Here is a 27,074-nt window from a genome sequence, read left to right on the forward strand (position 1 = left end):
TGGGTGCTGTCAGGGTAGTTGGCTTAGATTTAGCTTTTCCCTCAATTTTTTTCTTGCTAATACAGACTAGTACTGCTTGAGCTTCAGAAGAAAGTTAATTTAAAAGAAACACTGGAGCTGAGTTTTTTGTTTTTTTTAAAAAAAAAAAAAGTCCTGGAAGCATTTCTGTAGGTTTTAGCTTTTTGAATGCCAGCTGACATAGCTCCTTTAAAAATGCACTTTGGATTCAAGGAGGAAAATAATGAAGTGTGAGCTGTGAAGTCTTAATTGTTAAAAGTGCAACAATAGCTTAAAAACAGGCTGCAAAGCCTGCTCTCACAGCTGGAGGAAGGGATATTTTATTAATAGTTGCAAGGAATGGGTGGATAGGTCCTGAAAGAGGCAGCAGGGGATATAAAAAGAAGCCTTATAACATGAAACCCTTGCCAAAAAGCCTTAGCAAACAGTTTATGAGGAAGCTTGAGCGACATAAGCACCAAGGTAATACATGAGGAACACAACGTAGTGGTGTTTGACTGAAAGTGCTTTTTGGTGCCTCACTGCAAGTCAAAGTGCACAAGTGCTGCCCTCCAGCTCTGCTTGTGACAGACAGGTTGACTGCTTGGAGGTGAGCACATGTGGCTTACTGGTTAGCAACCTCTGTTTTCAAGATTTGAAGTTTCTGGCTGGTAAGCCATAGATGATGGTTGCATGGTGGGTGTGGTGACTAGAGAGGGCACTTGCAGAATAATCATCAGTTAAGTATTTGGTAATCTGGTAACTTTCTTAGCTGTCCTTGCAACTGCTAGCCAAGATGCTCTGCTAGTATAACCTGGGACAAATAATTTAAGCACTCATTTTCTGGGGCAGGTGGCAGGAAGATCCTCTGCAGATATTTCATGTAACTGCACTCCTCCCAAATTAAAACCCTGATATAAGCACAGCTGCTTTTTTTCTGTGGCCAGGACCTGACCACCTGGGAGATAAGGGGACTGCAAATTCTCCCTCGTTGCTCCAGCCCTAGCTGCAGAACCTCTGTACTCCCAGACTGCCTGGGTGCCTGGCAGTGCAGTGTCCCACACTAGGCCATGACTGATGGTTTATGACAGACCCAGGAAACTGCAGTTTTCCTGATATTTTTAAAAATAAATCCTTAGGTAACTGCCAATAACCCCTAGAAGCTGGAAAAATCTTGGGAGCAGAAGGGCTGCAGTGCTAGGGAAGTTTTGATTTCATTCGAAAGCATATATCCATAAAATTGCTTTATCACAGATTCCCTGTCTCATGCCGTGCTGACTCTGTGGGAGATCTGACATTGTTCTCCACTCTTTAATCACAAGAGCTCTGGGGACAGGGGGGAGGAGGGAGAGGAAATATAAGCAAAAAATCTGAGCTCAATTTTTACCATCGTTCAGATTTAATCCAAGTTGCCTGTGCCAATCATAATCCCTCCTTTCAGATTTCTGCTTTCCATGTGGGTCAACGGCAACTCAGTGCCTGATGCATCAAATCCAGAAACTTGCTGAGACTGTCAGTATCTCTGGCAGCATTACACAGTGCAGATGACACTTATTTTGCCTGTGGTACATGGCAAATGTGTTCTCAGGGCCAGCGTTTGCTGTGAGCACGGTATCTGTGTGACTTCTCTGCTTAGCTACCACTCTTGTTGTAGGTGTGTTGCACTGATAGGAAGGGTTGTTTGTCTTCACTTTAGTTTTAACTACCTTACTGAGTTTATTTATTTGTTGTTTTGCTTTTCCTAAGAAGTATCTTAGCCAGCTTCTCTGGAGTTGATGAGAATCTCTGCTCCTGCTACTCTGCAGCAGATGCCCTTTTTAAAATATTTTGGTTTCTTTCTGTATGTCTGCACAAAGACCTCGAATAGCTACTGTTTGTTTGCAAAGGGAATTGAAAAGGAAGGTATTTCCTTGCAGCTTTTCCTGCCCATTTCTTCTCCATCCTTATTGCCCTTCCTGGGTAGCACCAGTTAATAGGAGCAGCAGAGCTGCCAGCTGAGCTGTCCTGTTGTCCAGGTTTGCTTTGGGTGGTATAAACAATTAGCCAGTTAGAAGACCAGCCCAGTGTTCATGTTGGTATTTCTGTGGTTATAAGTGAAATCTCAAAGGTAGAGGTTGCTTGTGGCACTGCTGAGGAAAATTGGTGTTGCTGAAATGGGAGAGGAATTGCATTTCTATGGGATGTTTGGGGTTTGGGCTACTGGCTTCTTTACTTTTTCTGTACCATGCAAGAGAAATTTTAAAGGGGTTAGCCTTTTCTAGATTGTCCAATCTATTAATAAAAAGAGGGTGATTGCAGCTGCATTCATTAGTAACTTCTAGGCTGAGAATCCATTATGGTAGACTTTGTGGAACATGATGAGAAGGAAAGGCAAAGACAAATGTTTTCGGTTGCAACCACTGATAAGATGTATACTCATGATTTGTTTTAATTAAAGTCATTCTGGCATGTGACAGAAGGAGGAAAAACACCACTCCTTATTCTGTCCAAAGGGATATATATTTCTTATTTCTATTGGCAAAGCTCTGTCCAGGATTGGCTCCCTCTGCCCAGGTAGACTTTTGGTGAGAAAAGACCTCCTTTCTTTCATAAATCCTTCCTAAGATTGGTAAATAATTTTGGTATTTATAATTATAATTTATAATTATAATTTGGAAATATTGGTAAATATTTCCATTGGAATTCCCAATTTGGTCCCAAGGAGGCTTAATCTTACTATTTCCTAAATGAAGAGAAGTTGATGTTAGAACTGCTGCTAACAATGCCTCTCATCCACAGAAAATAACACTTACATTAAAGAAAATAATTCAGTCTCCTTTGTTCTTTTTACTCAGTTTGGGTTTAAAGAGTGTTGAGCATCTGCTGTACCAGAACATGCTAATTGCTGCTCTACATTATTGTTATATTCCAGGAAAACATGCCATTTCACAATCTATTCTTTATTTATTGAATTAGGAAAAATTTACTTAATAATGGATTAATAATGGATTACTTAATACACTACTAATTTTTTAGATTTTTTTTTTCTTGTCTCACTCTCAGCGTTGCAACCTGTGCAGCATCCTTGTACTCCATTCTTTAAGTATTATTCAGAGTAAAAACCAATTTTGTCTCTTACTTGAACTCTGAAATAAATCAAGTGAGTTTGCCTGTGCTCAGCTAGTTGGGATCTTATGATCTTCTGCTCTTTTTCTGTGTAGAAAGTGCCACAGCTGGTTAAAACAGATTTGATCTCTCATCTAATCCTCGAGATTAGCAAATTAATTTGTGATTGATCTACAGCAGTATCACAAAGTCATATGGATCACTGCAGTCTGACATTTTCATATGAAAAAATGTAACTATGCTGGGTTTAACCAGGATTTGCAAATCACAGAAATTCATATAAATTCATATAATATATATCTGAAGTTAGAGTCTATGAATGCAGCTGGGCTATTGACTCCCCTGAAGTCTACAGAAATGGAGACAATGAAAAAATATAAAGTACCAATAATTCCAAAACCAGGACTATACACCATGACATAAACAAACACATACATATATAAATATATATATATATTTGACTATATATAGAGAATATATATATGCAATTCCATACATGTTCTCTGTCAGCTCTGGCCTTGGTTCCTTAAGTTACTAATATACATGCCTTATACTACATATCTATATATGTGAAAAAATGTATAATAAGAATTAGACACAGGCAAAAATGCCTTGCAGAATTTGTTGTCCAAATGACAAGATTTATCCCATATGAATACCTCCAGTGTGGTAGCTTAAGTTCATTCCTCTGCTGTCCTACTAAGTGTTGGCTGCTCTAGAAAGGCCTCTAAGCTTTCCATAACCAGACGTGCCACTAGTAATCTTTCCAAAATGTGTTGTCAATGGAGCTGCAGCTGGTTAAAGGGCTATGCGGGGCAAAAAGTGGTATTAGTGGCTAATAAAGGCTAATTCTTTTGCAAGCAAAATTAGCTCGCTTCACTAGCTTGTTATGACTTGAAGTGTCTGGCCATTGAACTATGCATCTGGTTCATTTGTTGCTCTCAAAGAGATCACACCCTGACTGACAGCTGTACTGGACTGGAAAAAAGTAGCTCAAATGAGTAAAAACAAGGGGACTTCAGTTTGTGTGACTTTAGGACAGTAGCAATCCATGCAAACAGCCTTAATAAGCAAAAGATATGAAAACATCAAAGAATGTGTGTGATACAGGTCCTGGCTCAGGACACTGATCTTTCTTTAATATCTGGTTCCTAATGTAGAACTTTGCCACCTACAGATGCTGCCTCACACTCATGTTTTACTCAACTACCTAAAAGACAAAACTGTCCAGTAACTGGTTGCTGCAACACTAAATAGTCTCTGTAAGCCTAATTTCCAGATCTTCCAGATCTTCTTGTGATGCTTTAAAGTGATTCAAGCTGCAACAGAATAGCCTAAACTCTGTGGATGGGTATTTTTACTCACTGATGTTTTGGGGTAAATGCCACATCAGAGTGCTTTTATTATTGAGTTCCTGTTTCTGTACAATGCAGCTGTACCTATTCTAAACTCCTGCATCAAAGGGGACCATTTCCTTTTTTTCTTAATCTTAGATGAGTTTACCCAAGAGCATTTGTCCCTGACTTCCTTAAGCTTGCCCTGTATAAAACCTTTTTAAAAGTCTTCCCTACATCCTTTCTTTCCTTAGCACATACTTCAGCTGTGTATGTATATGTATAAACACACACACACACGTGCCCATACATATATATTTTAAACAGTTTCTGCTTCAGTCCTGCAGCCTTGTCCATGGTCAGACTGGCAAGGGGCTCATGAAAAAGGTTACTGCCCGACAGCAGTGAAGCACACTTCCTTCTGTACCTTGGGTGCTTCCAAATGGTTTTAATGCCTTATTTTTTTATAAGATGGTTCAAATTTCTCAACTTTGTGTTAATACCATGCAGACAAATTTAGGCCAAGGTCAAGACTGATTACTTTTTCACCAGGGTATTGTTTTTGCAGGTGATTTGAGACTCAGTGTTAATACAGGACATCAAGAGTGAGAAGGTTGTGGTGTTGCCTTTTGTGCAATTAAACTCTTGAATGTTGTTCCTGGGTTGTTAATTTATGAAAACCATGTAGAAATATTTGCTTATGTATTTGAGCAAATTCTGGGTCCCAAACTTTTTTTCACTATCAAACAGTATTTGAGTGAAAAGGAGACCTTGAACTAATGAATGAGTTTGGCTTCTGTACCATGCTTGTGACATCATTTTAATTCTTTTCTTTTCTCTGCTGCCCCCTGGGAAGTGCCACCATCAGCATTTTGATTGGGGGTGGAACAGGAAAGGGAAATCTCCCAAGAGAAGACCCGTAGGTCCAACTGACCGCTCCAAAAATTGTAAAGGAGAGAACTACTCACTTGTGGTGGTAGAGAGGAGAACTGGAGCTAACATTGGACCCAGAACAAAATTAACAAATTAACCAACCAGGAAAGCATTCATGGAGGTCTCTTGCCAGGTACTTGACTGGACCTGAGGGACCTCTCTCTGTTCAGATGCCACCTTTAAATGGCAGAAATACATCACTGCTGCTGACCGTGCTCAGGCTACAGGTGGCAGCCACTTCTCTGGATTATCAAGAGTAGGTGTTATTAGTACCATGTATTACCAGCAAAGACTGGTAAAAAAAACCATACTGGTAGAAAACTTCTAAAGATATTTTGACCAGATTTAAAAGTCAGAGTAGTCTGGTTAATGTAATACCAGACAGTTCCTCTGTAAGGAAGCGAAGAATTACTGAAATACTGTAGGATGTGACATCCTCCTGCTGCTGTTAGTTTTTACCACTGTCCTTCCTCTCACTTTGTGACCCCTAGTAGAATAAATCTCAATTTTGAATTTGCTAGAGGGAATGGTAAGCTGTGATCCTTTTCATCTTTTTCTCATTATTGGCTACACTGTGGCCAGTGTTGTTACCTTTTGCTCTCCTTTTCTTGCTGGAGAAATCCAGCTCTATGGGAATATTCTTGATTGTGTTAACTGCTGTTATCACTGTATCTCCATGGTTTCAGTTCATCTCAGTATACTCTTAAAAAAGGCAAAAGTGCTGCTTAAGGTTTTGTTTGGGTTTTTTTTTGCTTCTACAGTCTCCATGGTTTCTCCTCTGTAATTTTACATGTGAAGTTTTTTTCCCTGCTTTTCTGTCTTTAGTCTGCAAAGCTGATTTTGTGCAAAAAATAACACCATGCTACAGCAACAGGCAGCAATGGTCCAGTGGCCCCAGTCCTAAGCTGCATTTCTACTTTTGTGCTTTGAACTCCTCCTCAGAGATCGTTTCCTGATTTGTCTTGTTAGCTCTGATTTGCTTTGTCCTCTGAGTGCAATTGCTTTGTTGGTCAGTTACAGCAACTCCATTTTTCCCTGGCACAGGCAAAGCTGCAGTGACGACTGCCTCTCCCTGGTTTTTCCTTGGCAACCTTCCCACAAAGATGTGTACTTAATTGTGATTTGCTCCCTGTGGTCAGCAGCAACCTCTCAGCTTTTAGTATCTCAACAGCGTCTCTATATTTAACTCTGAGTATGTCTGAAGCCTCACCTGCTCTCATACAGAGTAACTCTGTGTTACAATTATGTTGAATATATGCAGCAGAAATGATGGTGTTTATTGTATGTACAGTTAATTCCCCTTTCATTTGCTGCTTCATATGCTCATTGTGGCTTCAGAACAAACCAACCAACCAACCAAAAAAAAACCCCAACAAAGCAAAAAACAAAAAAACCAAACAACCCCACTTTCTTTTGGCAAAAATAATGCCACTTTCTGGGGAAGGCCTCTTTTCCTTTCTTTTTAAGAATCACAGTGTCTGCACATCTAGTATATCATCCTAAAGCTGTCCTGAATTTTAGGTAGAGAAGCATTTGTCTGTCAGAATGCTTCAAAAGAGACCATGAAATGAGCAGACCATTAATCCATGAGCAGCACAAGAGTGGGAACGTGAGAACTGCAATATGTAATATGAGTCTTTTAGTCCAACTTCCCCTATTTCCACCCTTGTGCTAAATATACTGCTGACGTCCCTGCAAGAAAATAAATGCACTGAGCTTGGACATCAGAGGTTTTGGAAGGGCAATGGGCACTGTTATCTTAGGGTTAGTTTTATTTCTGTAATTTTCCCAGATTATTCATGAAAAAGAGGGTCCAAGATCTTAAAATTTTATTTGTAACTGTGGTGGTGAAGTTTGGCAAATATCAGATCACCCTAATAAAATGTTTAATTTTAAATCTAGCAGTTAAATTTAAAAAATAATTTTAATATAAATAAAACTGACAACTTTCAATCCAGGTACATACCATGCTCTTCAGGAACTCCTATTTTGGATTAAGAAAAGTAGAATTTGCATTTGAAGTGCATTAGTAATTGCTGTAAGGCAAGAGGTTATTTCAAAGTATTTAGGTTGCCAGCAGTATTTGCAACAGATCAGCCAGCAGGACTTTGCTAGCTACTGTTGTATTGTACTTTATGCAGAAGACAGATAACTATCCCTGTGTGTCCTGGAATGAGCCTTTCCCTGCTGTTGGTTAGGTTGTTGTTTGTTTTTTCTTACCTCAAACTGCAGGGAGTGTAAAGAAAGGTGATATTAATGAAAAAAACCCCAAACAAACCGATTCAGTTTAACATGAAATGAAATAAAAAACAACTCAATTTTTTTTGTGTGTGTGTAAAAGTATGTTTATTTTGAAACACAATTCTTTAGCTTTACCAGATTTCATCTTTCACCCATCACCCTCATTCCTGTTCAGTTTTATAATCATGCTTGCTCATCTCCAAATTGAATTTTTTGGGAGATATGTAGTTAGCCACTTCATAGTCTTAGCACTGTTGAAGCAGAACAGAAAGCCCATCCAGTGCTGTAAATGGCACCTCTTCAGGATTTTGCAACTTCTGCTGAAATATTCTGCATTATTGACAGTAAGACTTGTTTTAAACTTTCACATGTAACTGCTTTGTTTCCTAAGGGTTGGACTTGATGATCTCTGAGGTCCCTTCCAACCCAGCCAATTCTATGATTCTAATAGCTACTTAGGAATGTTTTTTTAAACTGCTGATGTAGCTTTGCAGCAAGATTTAAAAAATCTCTTTCAGGATCTCTGTTGCCATTCAATGAACAGTCCAAATCTCTTTTATAGCTTTCTTTTCCTCAGAATTTTCCAGTTACTCCATTTTTAAATGAAGTGTTTAATTGGTCTTAAACTATTACATATTGGACACAAGCTGCTTGTGAAATCAGGTAGGTTTTGCTAACATGATTTATTTCAGTGTGTTTTGTATGAATAGTAAGCTTCAATAAATAATTGAATGTCTCACAGATGAATAATTCTTTTTTACTGTTTTAAAAGAAAATCTCCTGTGTTGCATTGATGCATGTGGATTCCCAACACCTGAATCTGGTGCAAATCACAGGGGTAAGGACTGGAATGTGCCACTTGTCAGGCACTGTGGGACTCACCTTGTGTGTGGGAGCATCCGTATCAGGTTATGCCTTGCTGTGCCCCTTTCTCTCCGTGGGCACAGCCTCCAGTGACAGTGGAAGGACCACGGCATCAGCTTTCCAGAAGAGCATCTGTCTCCCTGGCTACTGTGGGGGACAGTCACCCCTGTTCAGGGATCATCCCAGGGGGCTGTCACCTCCACAGGCATTACAGAGCAGCTGGGATCCCAGCTTTGGAGTGAGGAAGCTGCTGCCCTGGAGATGGTTCCATGGCTGCCATGGAAATTAAATTACAGGAAGGCAATTAGATGTGTAAGGCTTTCATGTGCAGGACCAGCGAGGCTCCATAAAGTTTGGGAACTGCTGCCTTTTGCTGATTTTTCCATTTTAGGCCCTACAATGAGGCTACAGCTGCCTGACTCCAGAGTCACCTTGTGATCTCCAGCTACCAGGAGTCACCTTCTGATCTCTCAGGGGTAAGGATCAAAGTCCCTTGAGACAGTGGAATGAAAAGAACCACAGTTATGATTATACTGCTTGCTCTTTATATTAGAAAGGGAGACACTGTGTTCTTACGTTCGGAAATAATCAGATGCTCTGAAGCTGATGGAATTGTAACAATAGCATGAGGACTGCTGGTAAAATACCAGTATGACGTGGCTTGAGTTAGAAATATTATATTTTTTGCCACATGTTAGGAACCACTAACACCAGTGGCTACTGTAACTAATTAAGAATTGTATGGGAATCTGTTTTCAATATCTGATTTAAAAATATCTTGGAATGTAACACTGGGAAAGAAAAGATATTTCCTGAAATCTGCTTCAATGCCATTTTTTCAATGTCTAATTTCTGTTTTTCTTCTGTTGTCTGTTTTTTGTTGTTTTTTATGTGTTGCTGTTGGTTTTATAAAAAATATTATTTTATATACTGTTTCTTCATTTTCCCAAAGAACTGATATTTATCTGAGGTCACATGCTGGAAATTACCTGTGTAGTTCTACATACTTTGTTGGGTTTTTTTGGAGAGAGAATGTTAAGCATTTCAGGGAGAAGAATCTCTTTGTCTTTCTGACTTCTGTAATATAGAGTAGTAAGAACACTTCAAATGTTTTCTGTATGCTACTGTCATGTCTATTGATTTATTTTTATTTTTTCCTAAAATATGTGACCATTACAACTAAGAGAATCTGATAAAACGTGTTAGGATTTTTTACAGTTCCTATGGTATCTACTTAAAGTTCATTAAGCACTTAAGCTCAGTCTGACTAATCTTTAATGTAAGAATTATCTTCCATTTTCTATAAGGAAAAGAAAACTGTATATCTGCAAGTATTATCATGTCCATTTTTATTCATAACTAATTCAAACTTATATTACTGGTGGTATAGATTCTGCTGTGTGAACATAAAAGCTCAGAAGACTTTCCCATGCCACAGAGAAGAACAGGATATCAACAGTTTTGAGTCTGATTTCTAGCTCTGTCATGAATTTCTCCTTTGTCTTAGAACAAATTATTTCTTCTTCATATGTTTTAGCTTACTCACCAGCTATATAAATCCTATGAGGTGTATGTGCTTGCAAAATTCTTTAAAGCACTGTTGTGAAAGTTTAAAAATTCTTTAAAATTTTTTCCATGAGGCCTCAGCCTGTTTCTGCAGTTGTCAGTTGGAAGTTTTACCATAGACTTAAATGGTCAGAGTTAGGTTTAGGCTAAGTTCTGTTAAAATCCTGGCTATCAAGAGATTTGTAAATTTAAAGTACTGTTGTCAGCTATTGCTTTTATTTAAGTGATGTAGGTGAGTAATTTTTCTGGTCTCCCTGGCACTTCATTCAGATTAGAACTTGATTCCCCTGAGCCCTACTAGGAAGTATTTAGGAGATTAATTTAGTTGGCTTAATATTTTTCCTTTCATCTGCTTAAAAACATACTGCAAAGACATGAAAAAAGCAGCTTGTGCTTGAAATGTTGCCATACTTACTACCAAACCAGTCTGGTTTGGTCTGGAGGTGGCAAGGTCCAAAAAAGCACTAACAATATTCCCTTTGTTTACTAAGTGGCTCTGGCTTTAAAACCTTCACTGCCATACCATGTAAAGTAGGAGCAAGTGCTTTCAGGTACCAGACTATAGGCTGTAAGTGACTCAGTAGGACCAGAGGGTTGGTTAGCCCAGTTCAAGAGCACTGCAAACCTCCTAGCAAGGTGTTCTGGTCAGTAAGTGAGGACCAGCATGATAAACTAGGACCCAGATCTGCTGCTGAAATTGATGCTGTCAGGTTGTCCCAGGAACTGACAGGTTCAGCAGCTACATATCTATCTGTGGACCAGGGATGAAATGGTTATCTCTTCCTGCTACTTGCTACTGGATCTCCCATGCATCTATTGACTCCCTAAGGTGTGCTTAAGGTACCTTGCTTCTTAGGCAGGTTCAGGTGGGTACCTCGTGTAGCCAGAGGGATGGTCACATCTACACAGATAGTCCCCAGTTGCTTCCTCAAGGTTTGCTCAGATTTTGTTTTCGTTGAACCCTGGTGAGCTTGCTCTGGCCCATGCTTCAATCATAGAATCATAGAATTGGCTGGGTTGGAAGGGACCTCAGAGATCATCAAGTCCAACCCTTGATCCACTCCCGCTGCAGTTACCAGACCATGGCACTGAGATCTCTTTTTAAATATCTCCACATCCAGTCTCTTTTTAAATATCTCCAGGGACGGAGAATCCACCACTTCCCTGGGCAGCCCATTCCAATGTCTGATCACCCTCTCAGTAAAGAAATTCTTTTTAATATCCAACCTAAACCTCCCCTGGCACAACTTGAGACCGTGCCCTCTTGTCTTGCTGAGAGTTGCCTGGGAAAAGAGACCAACCCCCACCTGGCTCCCACCTCCTTTCAGGGAGTTGTAGAGAGTGATGAGGTCTCCCCTGAGCCTCCTCTTCTCCAGGCTGAACAGCCCCAGCTCTCTCAGCCTCTCCTCATAGGATCAGTGCTCGAGTCCCTTCACCAGCCTGGTTGCCCTCCTTTGGACCTGCTCCAGGACCTCAATATCCTTCCTAAACTGAGGGGCCCAGAACTGGACACAGGACTCGAGGTGTGGCCTCACCAGGGCTGAGTACAGGGGCAGAATCACTTCCTTGGACCTGCTGGCCACGCTGTTCCTGATACAGGCCAGGATGCCATTGGCCTTCTTGGCTACCTGGGCACACTGCTGGCTCATGTTCAGCTTCCTGTCAATCCAATGTTCTGGCAGTGGCTGAAGTAGATAGAACCCAAATGACAACTGGCGTCAGCAACAGCTGTCCTAATGACCATGCATACATTTTATACAGGAATTATTCCCAAGTGGCATTCCTCTAAACTGCACATCAAAGGGAATGGTTCCACCTCAGAGCAGACTTTTCTGTCTACTTCTGTCGAAGACTTCAGCTCCAGGATTCAGATGGTGAACTAGATATGTGGCATCCTGCAGCCAGCCAGTGGAAACTGCAAAGCTAAATGGAAAATAGGCAGTCCAGCAAGGCAGGACTTTTCTAGATATCAGATGCAACCTAGGGGCTCTTCAACCTGGAAGCAGTGCTTGTATTCAGTAGTAATACTTAGCAGCAAATTATTGAGCAGGCAGATGGAGGCAAAACAAATTCTTGTAGTCTCAAGAAAATTTTCAAGTGCAGTCTCCTGGTTTGGGGAATTTTGTCCTCAGGGTCAGGAAAATAATTCCCCTAGGTGGACTTGATTGCCTAAAAGCTCTGTGATTTTAATAAGGTTATTTCAAAAGCTGAAATTATGTAAGATGATGGAAAAAGTGTATATGCAGAGTTTGGTCTTCGTGGCTTTTCAGAATTACTCAGACTTCCTTCATTTAAAAAAGGAACCACATTTCCCACGTCCTAAAAGCGACAGTCCTATAGCAAAAAGAAGAACTTGATAATCCTCAGCTTGATGATAGCAGTCAGTGAGATGTGGAAATAACTGCTCCTTGGAGACACTGATCCAGATGCACATGCAGGGGCTAAAGGGTTCATAGCTCAGAAGAAGCTCTATGGTGTCTAATAACTACCTGGCAAACAAGCTCAGCTCTGAGGCTATTGTGAGTATTCTAGTCAGTGGCCATAGCATTTGTACTCTAAACCAACCTATTTAATTGTCACTACAAGTGATGAATGCCCAGATGAATAATTGGAATTGGCTGAGTTGCTTGTGGTTGGCACTGAACTAGAGAAATGATCAAAACTATTTGAATGGTCTTGGCACAACTGATACTGTGTAACTACTGATAAAATGTAAACAAGCACATGGTAACTAGAAAGATGCATGCCAGGTTAGTAGTGTGAGAAGGCCTTGGCAAATTAGATTAATGATTGCATGGAGGACACTCTGGTACAGCTCCTATTAGTCATATGAGCATATTTGATGAGAATGAGATGTGTCTGGAAGCTTGAGCAAACACAGTCTGAACCAAATTCTCATCCTGTTAATGGAAAAGACTCCCAGAGTTGTACCATTGTGATCTTTCCATGTGTGTTCACACATCCTCTTGTCTGATCCATAAATGACCTATTGGGGAACTTGCAGTCAGTTGGCCAAAGACACTTAGGGCAAACAGGTGTTTAGTGGAATTTCCAGAAGCTACCAGGGACTATTTTTGATTTAATGATAATTTTGTGAAAATCCAGCCCAGGGTTTCTGTTTTCTAATGCACCTAATGGAATTTATCCAGAAAAAGATTTACTATGCTGTGCTGAGGACCATGCATGGGCAGCTTGTGAGGAATGGACAAAACTCTGCACATACCTGCCTGTTAGCAGGTTAGAAATTAGCTTATGTCCTCTTTCCCTTTACTCGGGATGCAGGTCAGATCCTTCCTCCCACGGCCCTCAGCCTTGAACTGCTGTTGAGTGACAGAGCCTGTTGCTGCATGGCTAACAGAATCTGCTGTAGTTTCCCAGTGTACAAACACCTCCCCCAAACTCCTCAGCCACTTTTAGGCCCTTCTTCAACTCCTAAAAGTGTCTTCCTTTCAGCAGCTCTTCAAAGGGCTACTTTGCAGCCCACTGCTCCTTTTCTCACATTGTCCTTACTCCCTTTAACATAAATGTCTCCTTCCCTGGCCCTACTTAACTGCTGTGTAGCATTCACAGAGATGCCAGCCTCCCAGTTCAGTGGGCTTAGCACTGGTACTGATCCACTATTTGATTTCTTTCCTGACTTGGAATTACTTTTTCCAACTGTTGTCTAAATAACCAATGTTATTTTTTCTGCAGTGCTGATACTTTTCAACCCTAAAAACTCTTACATTCTCAAGCCTGATGAAAGGTCCACGTAATCAGGTAGTGTAACCATTTGTACAACATAATCCATAGCAATATATATAATGAGAAGCAAAAACTTTAATCTTGTTTATGGTCTTTTATTCATTGAAATAGTGCAACTGGTTTAGGTATTTTGCTTTTAAAAAGTTAGCTAAATCTTGAGCTATGTAACAAAAGTGATAGTGGGCTTGCAAAATAAGACCCACAGTATGATGCTGAGAGAATTAATCATGTTAATTCCAGGAAGTTTAAAGTGTTCTCTTATTGTCCACAATTGAAAGGAAATGAAAAAGAGATTACATTTGATTTTTCTCATAAGGTAACAAGAAAGAAGGAAAAAAAAAAAAAAAGTGTAAAAGTGTCCCCTAAGTGCTGTGATGGGATAATTGGGTATCAGGGAAAAGTTTATAAACATAAGGACTCATAGCCAGGGAAACCAACTGCTAAATGAAGCTTTGGAATCAGCACCACTAAAGATATTCAGAGCTTGGCTAGACATCCATCTATCAAAAAAGGATAAATAAATCAGTCCAGTCACAGTGTAGAGATAATCCAGGAGTGTTCCTGCCAATTTTCTACCCCAAACAGTGTAAGAGTTAGTTGGAATGGAAAAGGAAAACACTTTGGTTTGATAGATCTTTTATTGATATAATCTTAAAAGCACAAATTCTTTTGTCTTCCAAAAAAATTATTGCTAGTAAGTATTTAAAAAATATTATTTATTTTAACTGGATTAAACCTACAGAAACTATGCTATAGTTTCAGATATGTTGATCCTAGTTTAGAACATTGCTTACATTTTCTTGAAATTTAAATCCTCCCCTCCATTTAGAACTAAATAAATAATAAAAAAAAGCTCTTAGAATGAAAGATTGTTACATGACATCTTTTTGTAGCAGTCTGCATGTTGGCAGATCACTCATACCAAACCTAAGGAAAGACTATCAGAAAGAGATTAACTGGGGGTATGAAGAATGGTAAAACTGGGGGGTTAGGATGGTTATAATGGTCTGGTTAGCTTCTTTACTCCTATGTCCTGACTTCAGATACAGGCCAGGAGGGACACTTCTCATTCATTATTTCTCAGTTACTATTGGGAGGGGTGGTAATGGCTTAGTTGTAATGAGTAGGTAGGTAACACTCCTACAGTACAGAGTTCAAGAGTGATTTGAGCTGGCAGGCTAAGATCACTGGTCATCTAGAACTGGAGTTCAGATTTTTAAGGGCTTCTGGGCTTTCAGCATTGAAGCTGTTGCCTATTGTGACTTTAAGGAGCTTTAAAGCACTCAGCTTGAGCTGAAGTGGAGCTAAGGTACCTAAACTCTTTGCAGAAAGCCAACCATACATTTATCTGGAACACTGTAAACCTTTAAAATTACGGCCTAGCATGCTCAACAAATTTTCAATGAAACCCTGATTCACCACTTTTCAATGCAGTCCCAGTAAGCCTATGATTTCCCCATTGTTCAGATACTGTAAAAGAGAAGATGGATGGACGGACTGTTTGACTGCTTTCAAGCAGACTGGTGCATGCATGGTCTCCTTTCACAGCAATGTCTTCCAAAGCAGCATTCATCTCAGAGATAGTAGGCTAGCACAGCAGATAAGATAGTTTTAAAGAGGCTGTTTCAGAATAAACAGCAAATGAATTTTCAGACCATCGGAGTGCGTACAGTTTTTCTACAGAAATGTGACACGTAGGATTTAATATTTGCAAGCACAGTACTGTTGATACCTTGAATTCCTTAATTTCTGCTGTAAAAATTAGCACTAGTTTATAAGAAATCCTGTGGAGTGGATCAAGGCTAATTTGTTGCAAAAGTAAGCTTGCCATGTTGTCACTGCACGTTATGAAAATGTGTCATATGATGGAAGGGAAATATTAATATCTGCTATCTGATGTACACGATCATTAAGGGAAAACACAGAGTGAAATCATCAAGCCACATTAGACAAAATGAAGAGATAAAAAAGGGTATAACACTGGAATTGTAAACAGTCAAGCAGAGATTACACCACCATGGAACTGTGCATGCTTTTTAGATGTGAAAACTAAAATGTTGACAGTAGAAAAAACCAACACCCAAACAACTAGCACTGTTTAGCACAAGCAGTGTTCAAAATACTGTAGGGATGAGGCAATAATCATTATGTGTATTAAAAATTGCTGTTTTGTGTGTCACTTGAAACTGATCTCCAAATGACACAATTTATGAGCAAGGAAATTAACTGTCACTGGGCTGCAAGTGGGCTCATGTACATACATGTATCCCGTGCCCACACACCCAGCTTCTTGCCACAGCTCCAAAGGTGTCACTGACTGCATGTCACAGCTCTTGGTGCTGCCCCATCAGCCTGGCATCCAGCACATGCTTCTCAGCTGCCACAGAAGCTGCTCAACATTTCTATCTTCCCTTCTGAATGTTTCTGTGGAACTGCACATGCTCAAGTTTATAAATATGGACATCAGATATACTGCAAGAAAGCCTCACTATCTGCAGATCTTGCCTCTGAATGTGGCAGAGTCTCTGTGTTCCTCATTCGTTCCCCTCCACCACCAAGAGGATGTGGAAGATGACAGGACGACGCCATTTCCTCTTGAGGAGACTCATTACTGCTGTCAGGCGGGTCACATCTGCCCAGATTTTGCTCTTTCAGTGTTGATTCACTTTCAGCTACACAAAATAGGAGACTTACCTGCACATTTTAGGTTGCTTAAATAGGACATTTTGGCAGAGGAAACAAATCAGGTTACCACATAATGGGAGGTTTTTATAGTTGACCGCTCAGGCAGTGCTGCTGACTGCTGAGCAGGCTCTTAGTAAGAATGTGCAAGTGGTGCTATTTTTACTTTCTACTTGTCTAGCACCAGAATTGTTTGGAATAATTAATTTATTCTTGCCTATATAGGTATATCTCTAGCAACAAGAATTTAGAAGAATTCTCTGAATCTAATTTTCACAAGACTTCCATTGAGAAGGGAGAGAGAAAACCTTGCTGAAAGAGGCTTTGGATAAATCTCAAGCAATATGTCCACATACATTTGGCATTTTTGCCTGTGGTGGGCTAAATTCTTGTTAACATTTTATATTTAACTTGTCTAGTTCAGTGGGTTTTAGTTCCTGCTTTTCAGCCACTATTTTCCAGTTTTCATTTTTTCCAGCTGTCACACAGACACCATCAGGCTTTACCACCATGGTTTCCTAGACAAGGGCAATCTAGTTAGCCTTGTGAAATCTAAACCTCAGGCAGAAGAAAAAATGTAGAAAACCTCCACAAGATAGGCTTTCTCACTTCTGAGCAAGGGACACCTATATGACCCATAGCAACTGTTAGCACAGACTTCACACCTTGAACAGTAAGTTGTCTTCTCAACCAGCCTACTTTTTTTCCCAAACTTTTCCTTTCAGCTTACTGGAGTTACTACAAGTCTGTTCCAGTCAAGGGAAAGTTTCACCAGTGTATAATTACAGAGCTTCAGAGTAGAACATCATGTAAGAAACTGTCTATAAAAATGCTTGGAATAAAGTAGATTGAGAACAGCTTTACTAAAGAAATTAGGAAGTCATTCCAGTGTTCTTTTCTGTTCTAAATAACAGAGTGCAAATAAATCTCTGAGGCAAGATTCTGGACAAAGACATTCCTTTAAAAAGAGACCACAAGATTCCTGATCTTCTTAATGAAGAAAACAGAAAGAATTGGTCTTGGTCTGGGACAGTCAAAATGCTGATCCTTTTGAACAATGTGGACAAGTACAGAATATTGTCCAATGTATTCATCCTTGAGCAGAAATAAACCAAATTTCTGTGTGCTCTGACTGCCTCATAGGAACTGAAAAAAGGAGAACCTTCCCTTTCTTTTTTATGTTTACTAGTTTCTGAAGTTTATAAAGGAATTAATTTGAGAAAAGTATTTTTGAGCAGTATATCTGATGTTCCCTGAGAAACTATGATATAGTTACACAGGTCAGTGGTTTGGAGCCAGATACTTTTTTTTTTCAGGCTTTAGAATGTAAAGTCAGCAGGGAACTTCTTATCTACGTGAGAGCAATTCCCTAGTGCTGGCCACAGTGTGAGGACTGAGGTGGGTTCTCCACAGTAACACAGCCATCCCAACTTCTAAACTATAAAGACTTCATTTTTATTTTCCCTCTTTTGTTGTGTTTTGTTGTCTCTCCTGACTTAACTGGTACTTCTGTGTGTCTTCACAGGAAGAATGCAGATGATGGTCCTGCTCTGACAGCATAGACTCAGTGAAATGAAGAACTTGAGCAAGTTTTCTACTGTTGTAGATGACAGAAAGGTAAAAATATAATCACTCACCTTCTCTGCTTGGCAGTCCACAGGACTGGAAAGGAGGGTGTATTAGTGATACCTGTGGGCCACTGAGATAGATAATAACTTTCAACCTTGTTAAAAGTCCTGTGAAAAGCAGTATATGTGGCTGTCTGCTGTCAATATGACTGAGATTGTATGACATTTGGGTGGTAAAAGATGGTCATATAAAAGATTGGTGTTGCATCAGATGTGCTATCTTTGCTTCACAAGGTTACCCAGTGAAAACCACAATTTCATTTTGGTTTAATGAGCATGCCATGGTGACACTGGTATGTTTGCATTTTGACAGGATCAGAAGAGTAGAAGTAGACTGGCTAAAGCTAGCAGGGAGCAGTGTCTGATATTAATTAGGTAGTTAGAATTTTGCAGCCTAGGACTGGGTGTTTGTTGCTTCTTGGGCTTTCTTCTAAAATGGTGGCCCTTACAGTCAATACTGTACAGAGAAAAATCTCACTGATTGGTGTTTTTTTTGTCAGTTAACAAAGTTATTTAGCAACATTCTTAGAAGGGAGACTTTTCAAGGATGTGAGATGTAAATCAGCAATCTCTACTTTTAATCACTGTGGATGCACAGGTTCCCTTGGCGTCCTAAAGAAGGAGTTTGGAGTTGGAGACTACAACATGTTTAAATGACTTTTTATGTTAATTTTGCAGATTTTGAAGGTATCTGAGTTATGGGTAATAATAATAATGGCAGGTGTTGTCTGTTTCTCTCAGCATGTAGAATGAAAGTAGTGTGGTCACACAGCTATGCATTATTTACATGGTGTCAACACCTCAGTAAGTGGGATGGCAGAGAGCCAGATGAAATCACTCCTGATTTTAAACACAGAATAATAACACTGTATCACACTTTAGGACATTGTAATCTGGCAGATCAGGAGTAGCTCAGTGAGCCAAGCTCATCTAAATGGCTTCCCCCACCCCTGAATGATGAAGGAATCAAAATGAAGAAATCGGGGTCAAAGAAACTGCAGAAAGTTGCTTGTTTTGGATGCAGTTGTTTTTGTTTGTGTGTTTGTTTTGGGTTTTTTTTCTTAAAGCAGAAGATTGTATCCAATAAACAGACACTTCGATTACTTTATATAAAGCTGAGTGAGTCTCTGCCCTGTTGCATGAGTGTCTATTTCTGAGAATGGACAAGCACCCTATGGCACCATCTGGGCAAGGAGACTGTGAAGGGATCCAGCACAAGTCCTGTGAGGAAGGACTGAAGGAACTGGGGGTGTTCAGTCTGGAGAAGAGGAGGCTCAGAGGAGACCTCATCACTCTCTACAACTCCCTGAAAGGAGGGTGTAGCCACGGGGGGGTTGGTCCCTTCTCCCAGGTAGCTACCAGTAAGACAAGAGGGCATGGACTTAAACTCTGTCAGAGGAGGTTTAGGTTGGATATTAGGAAAAAATTCTTTACAGAGAGGGTGATCAGGCATTGGAATAGGCTGCCCAGGGAGGTGGTGGATTCTCTGTCCCTGGACTTTTTAAAAAAGTGACTGATGTGGCACTCAGTGTCATGGTCTGGCAACCACAGTGGTAGTGTATTAAGGGTTGGACTTTTTGATCACAGAGATCCTTTCCAACACGTGTGATTCTGTGATTCTGTTTGCCATTTATCTTCATTGTTTCTGTAAGTGGCAAATATGTTTGGTATGATTACTTTCTTTCATTAGATTTGTTCAGAAGCTAATGCAACAGGTCCACAGTTTGAAATGATAAGTGTATTTGTAATCACATTTTTTTTTTTAATGGATGCTTCAGGTCTTTGAGCTCTCCCAAGGAAACCTAGGAGTGCTGTTCTTAGCCATTGCTGCTTCTGTACAACCTCTGATTTTTGCAGCACCCTTAGGTCTGGTTCACCTTGCCAGCTGGTAGTTTTCTCTTTGTTTAATAATCTAATTGCATTCAACAACAAACCATGTGAAGAACAGAGAAAGTGGAACAGAAGGAATGGGCCTGCATGCCAGGGAAAGAAGGATGCAGGAAAAAGTGGAGGGGACAGACCAGCAGCTCCTGCATGCAGCAACTGCTTACAACAGTTGAAGGAAAAAATTGTATAATAGAACTGTAAATAGAAACCTCTGTCATGGGCTGTACCTTCAAATACTTTACTCTCATTTTATACACGGGGTGACTGAGGGTGTGATACAGCTTGTTTTTCGTGGCACAGTAGAGGTGGGAATAAAGCAGAAATGGCCTTAACTTCTAATGAAGGACACTGCTTGCTGGCCCTCTGTAAGGAGTATCCCCAGGAAAGTGAAGTCAGACAGCTGCTGAAGGGTGAGATTGTGTTCATGGGGAAGATGAGACCCCAGCAGTGCACTCCCAGCTACTGCTCAATAGTCTCTTGGCAGCGTTACGTTGTGTCCTGCAATCTCCTTTGCAGATCCTGTCATCAACAGCTTTCTTTTGAATCCTTTCCATAGAGCTGAATTCTGTCCTTAATATTTAGGATGAGAGGAGATGACCTCAAGTTGTGTCAGTGGAGGTTTAGATAAGATATTAGAAAAAACTTATTCACTGAAAAGGTTGTCAAGCACTGAGACAGGCTGCTCAGGGTAGTGGTTGAGTCATGATTTCTGGAAGTATGTAAAAGATGTGTAGAAAGGGGGCTTAGGGACACGGTTTGGTGGTGGACTTGGCAGTACTGGATTAACAGTTGAACTCAATGATCTTAAAGGTCCTTTCCAACCTAAATGATTCTGACATCCTAGAATGGCTCATGCACAGGGAGGAAGCTGTTGGAAGGTTGGAAGAAGCATCAAAAATCCTGGGATTAATTTTACCTTGTCACTGTAATACCCTTTTTATGAAATGAGAGCTATGTATGCTCGTAAAAACCTTTTGCTTTTTTTATTTTAAAGGATAATGCAACCATTGGAGTCTGTGCACAGTTCTTTCAAGTTAAATGCTTAGTTAAACATTCCCCTTCCATTTCCTGGTAGAAAATGTTTTATATGAAAGCAACTTTAACCTTTCAGAAGGGTTCATTTACTGTTATGTTTGGTATCAACTTTCCAAAAAATGCAGTCTGCATTTGGCGTATTATAGGTTCTGGTTTTAATATTGGTTTAGGAAAAAAAAAAAGACTCATATGCCATAAGTCAGAAAGAAAATATTGTGCCAGAATTCTCTCTGTACATGAATTCACCCCATGAGTGAGTGGTTTGAAGTAAGTCTGATCACTTAAAGCCAGGACTTGGGTTCAATCTATCCATGAACCAGCTGGTAACAAATAACACATTCATCTCTTGGTCACAGGAAACTGTTAGGTTGCCTTTTTATAGACAACTACAGCCCTAAAGCTCCTGAAGCACAAGGGTATATCATACAGACTTGGAAAGCGTTGAGCACCTACCATATGCACATAAAGAAGGGTAATAAAGATGAAAGGCCTGAACTGAGCTTTAATTCCTATTTTTCTGCTTTTGATTTATCAGTGGCTTCTGCATTGCTGCAGTTTTCTTTGGCTTAAAATTAGGTAGAAGATGCTTGAACTGCTTAGTTTGATCAAATCAATCAGACTTAGGCTTCCCTCTCTGTCAGTGTAAGAGATGATAAATGTAAAACTTTAAAGTACATGCTTTCTTTTCAGCATTATTGTGTGCTCATTTCTGAAGTGCTGACTGCTGTAACAATCCACTGCCACTGTTACAGCAAAGGTGCTGCAGTCATGCTGAGGTGGACATTGAACTAATAGACCTGTATCTCTGAACTAGGGCTGGACATTGAACTAATAGACCTGTATCTCTGAACTAGAGCTAGAGCTGACTTGGTTGGGTGCTGGGCATAAAATCATGGCTGAGCTGCTTCTGGAACCTTAGCAGCTTCTCTGCATTTTGCTGCAGTATAGTGTGGAACTGCCTCAGCTGTCAGGTTCACTCAGGAGCCTCTGCACTATGGTCCTTTGCCACGCATAGATGTATTCTGGGAATTATCCTCCAAGGACTTCTGCCATCAATAAGTACCTCTTACAGAAAACAGGGCCTTCAGACAGGCCTGGCCATGAGTGAGACAATAAAGGATAATCCTCTGTGCTGCTGAGCCTCAGCTTCTAATAAAGGACTCAGAATGTGTAAGGGTAAAGCTTCAAAGTGATACAGACTTACAGAGGGAGGGCAGATAAGAGGCCTGTAGCCCACCCATTAAGCCCACCTGGTCTTAATGTATGGTAGCAATCAGCCTTTGCGTGACGGTCTTTCCGTATCCTAACCTTGTTCCAAGGAGTGAGATTTCCAAGAATTCTACTGGCAATGTATTTGTCAAAGTTGGGTGTACTACAGAGGCTAAGTCTGTCAGTCATACCTGACAGTTTTATCACCCCTTAAACTGCCACAGCTAAATCTGACAGTGATGGTGAAGCAGAACCTCAGCAAAATAACATTTATGACATTTAATTTTGTTAGCCTTTTCTGATGATGAATGCTTGTCCAATGCTTTGAAGATGGAAAGGTCTGCAAAAATGCAAACTATTATTTTATCTGGAAATGTCTTTTGTGGCATCCCAAAGAGTATTCACATTTCTTATTCCTTTTTCGTGCATGTGCAGGAGTTCTCAGGGATTTTCAGACACAAGCCCATATGGAAATAATTTTGTTGTGAGAAGAAGGCTTCCATTCTATCATGAAAAAAGGATTCATGGAAATCACGGAAAGCTACAGAAGAAAGTATCAGTCATTGTTTGGAAGCATTGTGGCCTATGGAGATGGAAACCAGAATGTGGATTTTCCTCCAAATTTTATAAGCTTCTAGAAACTCAAATGATGAGAAACAAATGTGAAAAGTTCACAAAAGTAGTTGTTGCTTAATAAATAAATAAATTCTTAAAGCACTGTTGCTTTTATGATGAACTGACCTGGTAAGAAGCTTCTTAATTATACTGAATACCATAATTTAAACAGGTAGATCTATCCCCCAGTATTTTTCAGTTGCCACCTAGATTAGTGTCACTCTCCTCAGTAATTTTGCTAACAAAGAAATTATCAGCTACTGGAACAAATTATTAAGAGGAGAGAGCTTACCATTTCTTGAAGTCTTCAGACTGAGAGTGGATGGTATGCTATAGCAAACAATGGAGACACAGCTGGGTGAAATTATATGGTTGTGCTAAATAGAATGAAACATGACATATTCTATGTGGTCCTTTCTAGCCTTAAGAGCTGTAGGTTTAAAATTTCATAAATACTGTTACAAAGGACTCCTCAGAAGCAATGATGACCATAGCAGCAGTATGAATCCATCTCCTGATTTACAGTAGATTATTCCAAAGTATTAAAAAAATTACAGACTGTTGTGCTTTTCTACGTGTTTCTTCTGTCACTACAATTCGTATTGCTAGCATCATTTTGCAATCTTGGAAATCCTTTCCTTTCCCCCAAAGAGCTCTATATACTTCAGGTCATGAAAGAGTGTATAAAAAAGTAAGCATGCTTGCTGCTGGTTTCCTACCTGTTCTTTTCCAATCGTTAAAATCTGAAGTAAGCTAGATTTACAAAATTGAATGTTTTCCCTTACAATAACTCTGTAGCCTACACAACCATGGGCTTTGAGTACATGTATAGCATATATTTTGATCAGCAATTACTACAGTGCTTGCAAAGGGTATTCCTTCAGTATTGTTAAACTGTCTTATTAATCATAAGACAGCATTACCCCTGTGCTAGTATGTCTTTCACCCACAGAGGTGGGTTTAGCAGCGTAGCTAGGATGGCATCTTTGGGATGTCCTAGCTAACACTGTAAGATCTGAAGAAACATAACTGTATAGCTTTTCAGCTGTTTCAGGGAAAGCTGCTGGTTTTGTGTCCAGAATGGAGATGCATAATTCCAGAGGCAGATTTTTAGACTGTAGTCAATGAGTAGTTACACTCGTTTCTGTGAGTGTCTGGAACTCTCTTTGTGGGTCACTACTTCTTTGTATGTGTGTTGCACCTAAATGAATACTTCAGCTTGAGGGCTGTCTCCCAAGACATGTTCAGCCAAACACAGTGTGTCCCTCAGATACAAAGAAGGGAGTACAATATACAAGGGCCCAGAGGAAATTAGATAGCTTGTATACAGGCATTCCTATTGCTTTATTAAGCAGTATTTCTGGTCTTAGGTTCCATAAATTCATAATTTGTGCTGATTCAAATAAGTTCAACTTGCTCTTGCTATTGTGTTTTGTGCTCTTGAGAAAAGATGATTAGGAAAGCTGGATGCTGAAAATGATGAGTGGCCTCTGAATGCTCCTAAGATTTTCAGATATATTATCCTTTCAGAAAAACAGAACCCAGTTTGTCATAACAGTTTCAGCATCAGCAGTGACTAATCTATCTGCCATGCAAAGCCCACAGTAAAATATGCTGTGTATGTTGAATACTTTGATCTTGTGAATATACAAGAACAATTTGGGGTCTATTTTATTGAAGGAACCCCTCGGTTTTAATCCCCTAAGCACTAGGTCTCTTCTAAAATGTATAATAATAAAAATTAAAAACAGAGGAGGGGAATGAGAAGTCACGGATGATCTGAAAGTTTGGAGGTCTAGACTACATTTCCATTCATCAAGGTTTTTCTCAGAATTAATTTTTGAACGACACTGCAAGGAAACTGGAAAGAGCTTGAATTTCTAACATTCCCTTTACTTTGTGTGGATATATAGAAAAAAATTTTCTTGTCCCACAAGGATTCGTTGATGTTGAAATTTTAGGCCTGGCGTGAGATTCAGTGAATATCTGAGTGACTTAGGAAACAAACATATTTCATATTTCATGCTGACCTTTTTTTTAACCTTTTAATATAAACTAAATAAAGTTTCAAAAGGAGACAATGCTTTTAACCACAAAGCCAAGACTTTTTGTTTTAAAAATGTTGAAATGACACATTTCTAGAATTTCAAAACCTGTTTTTCTACTTTTTTTGAGGACAGGAAACTCTTTTGGGAATAATTTCAGTTTTGATGAATTATCAGTTGTGACCATCTCTCTTCTTTATGAAAGTCTTGTTCTCATTTCCAAAACAAGACCCAGGCTTCCAGTAGTTTCCAGAAGTCTAAGGTATGATTGCTTCTGTTACCTTATAGATGCATTAGAGTGAGACAGATTTTGAGCAACCAACTTTATACACTGATGCAATAAGACAACTGCAGAACTGTTGTGGTGGTCATAATTGGGATTCTTCTCCCTCTACAAGTACTCAAGATTGTAATAGTTCTGTGTTTTGTGTTTTTTCATTTCACATACGTAATGTTTTATGTCAGTTACTGGTTCAAAATTTGTAAACAAGACGATATGAGTTACATGTATGCTAGGAATTAATTTCATTAACACCCTGAGTGCTTTTTTCCATTATATCTATCAAGAAGGATTACTTTCCTATAACCAATGACCATGGTTGTGCTGATGAGACAAATTTGATCCCTTCAGTGAAGGATTATTAGTGAACCCTGCTTTAAGAAGTCTGAATGGCTCTTATACTGGAAAATGAACACTGGATTTTTGTTGTTTTTGAGAACAATGTTTTTATATATTTTCATTGCCCTAGAATTAAATTCCTTTATGAATTCATTGAATGGACAGTCTGTTCTGCTAGGAAGAAACTAATGCAAAATTTCCCTGCAGCCTGAGGACCCACCTGGGTCTGCAGGCTGGAGATGGAGGAGGCCACAGTGGTGGAACACAGGATCACCAAGGGCTGGTGAAGGTCTGCACAAATACTGCCAAATTATTTCAGTTGAAGTGCTTCTATCTTTCTCCTGTGTGATAAGCTGGGGTGTTTAGAGCTCTGAAGAGAGGATTGGTTCACAGGGACTGATTTCTTCCTTTCTGACACTAAAAATACGTAAAAATACAACGTAAAAATACGTTGAGCTCAGCGGGCTCTTCACTTCTCTCCTCCAACCCAGCGCTACTGTATAATGTCTACCTGTTTATAAATGTATGTTACTTTATGTGTGAACAAAGTACTGGCATTTTAAAAAGCTTTAATAGCTGGTAATCCTGCTGTCTGGTAATTTTTTAAATGTGTTTTGTTCATAAAACTGCTGAATTTACGCATCTACATTTCCATAGACCTTGTTAATGAGTGCACATGCAGGGTGTCAGGCTCTGAGGACACCAGCAGGCCTCAGCGTCCCCATGGCTCCCCTACCCTGCCCATCAGCCATGTCAGGCCCCTGGGCACTCAGACCCTGCCCTACAAACATGGCAGTGTCTCCATCTCCCCATGGCCCTGCCCTGTGGGACCATGGGCCCTATTGAGCCCGGGCTAGCTTTGGCCTCTACCCATCCATAGGGGGATGCCCCATGATAGGGCTGCAGCTGCCCCCGTGCCAGGGCAGGGGAACAGCCCCGGCTGGTGAGGCCCTGCCCCGGGGCCACCCCTGGAGAGCCCTGCATGCTACTGCTCCAGGGAGACACTGTCCTGCATGACACTGACAAAGCTCCCGGTGAGCCCGTGCTACACATTGTGTACAGGTACAGCAGGCACAGCCTCTTCTAACAACATATTCCTGTGATGTAACACTGTCCTCCTGAAGGAAAGGGCTTCTCGTGGCAGACGTGCTGTCCTTCCTTCTCAGGAATTAACCATGCTTCCAATGAACGCAGGTATTGGAAATTGCCTTTTATTCTACCTTTGTTTTAGTGTATTCTTTTAAAAGTCTCTCATAGTATCCTCCTGGACAAAATGTCCAGCATACAGCTGGACAGCCATGCAGTATGATGGGTGGGCAGCTGGCTGACAGGTTGAGCAGGAAGAGTGACAGTGAATAGGGTGACATCAGGCTGGAAACTGCTCACTACTGGGGTCCCACAGGGCTCCATCCTTGGCCCAGTCCTCTTCAACAATTTCTTGGGGAAATGGTAGGAAGCTGACTCAGGGGAGGTTCAGGCTAGATAACAGTAAAAGTTTTTTCACCCAGAGGGCATTTTAGCAATGGAACAGGGTCCTCAAGGAAATGGTCACAGCACCAAGCCTGCCTGA

The 27,074-nt window shown here is 40.2% G+C and overlaps 2 long non-coding RNA genes across 2 annotated transcripts; both read left to right on the forward strand.

The window, feature by feature from the left end:
• The first annotated feature begins 8,835 nt into the window (after window positions 1-8,835).
• On the forward strand, window positions 8,836-11,924 carry LOC139794226 (uncharacterized). The gene is made up of 2 exons (XR_011725036.1): window positions 8,836-8,950; window positions 11,802-11,924. It is a non-coding gene; the product is annotated as an uncharacterized lncRNA (long non-coding RNA).
• A 1,345-nt stretch (window positions 11,925-13,269) lies between these two features.
• Window positions 13,270-25,624, forward strand: LOC139794227 (uncharacterized). The gene is made up of 3 exons (XR_011725037.1): window positions 13,270-18,083; window positions 22,661-22,969; window positions 25,021-25,624. It is a non-coding gene; the product is annotated as an uncharacterized lncRNA (long non-coding RNA).
• The last annotated feature ends 1,450 nt before the right edge of the window (window positions 25,625-27,074 follow it).

The sequence above is a fragment of the Heliangelus exortis genome, chromosome 3 (assembly GCF_036169615.1).
Source record: "Heliangelus exortis chromosome 3, bHelExo1.hap1, whole genome shotgun sequence".
In the NCBI taxonomy this organism is placed as follows: domain Eukaryota; kingdom Metazoa; phylum Chordata; class Aves; order Apodiformes; family Trochilidae; genus Heliangelus; species Heliangelus exortis.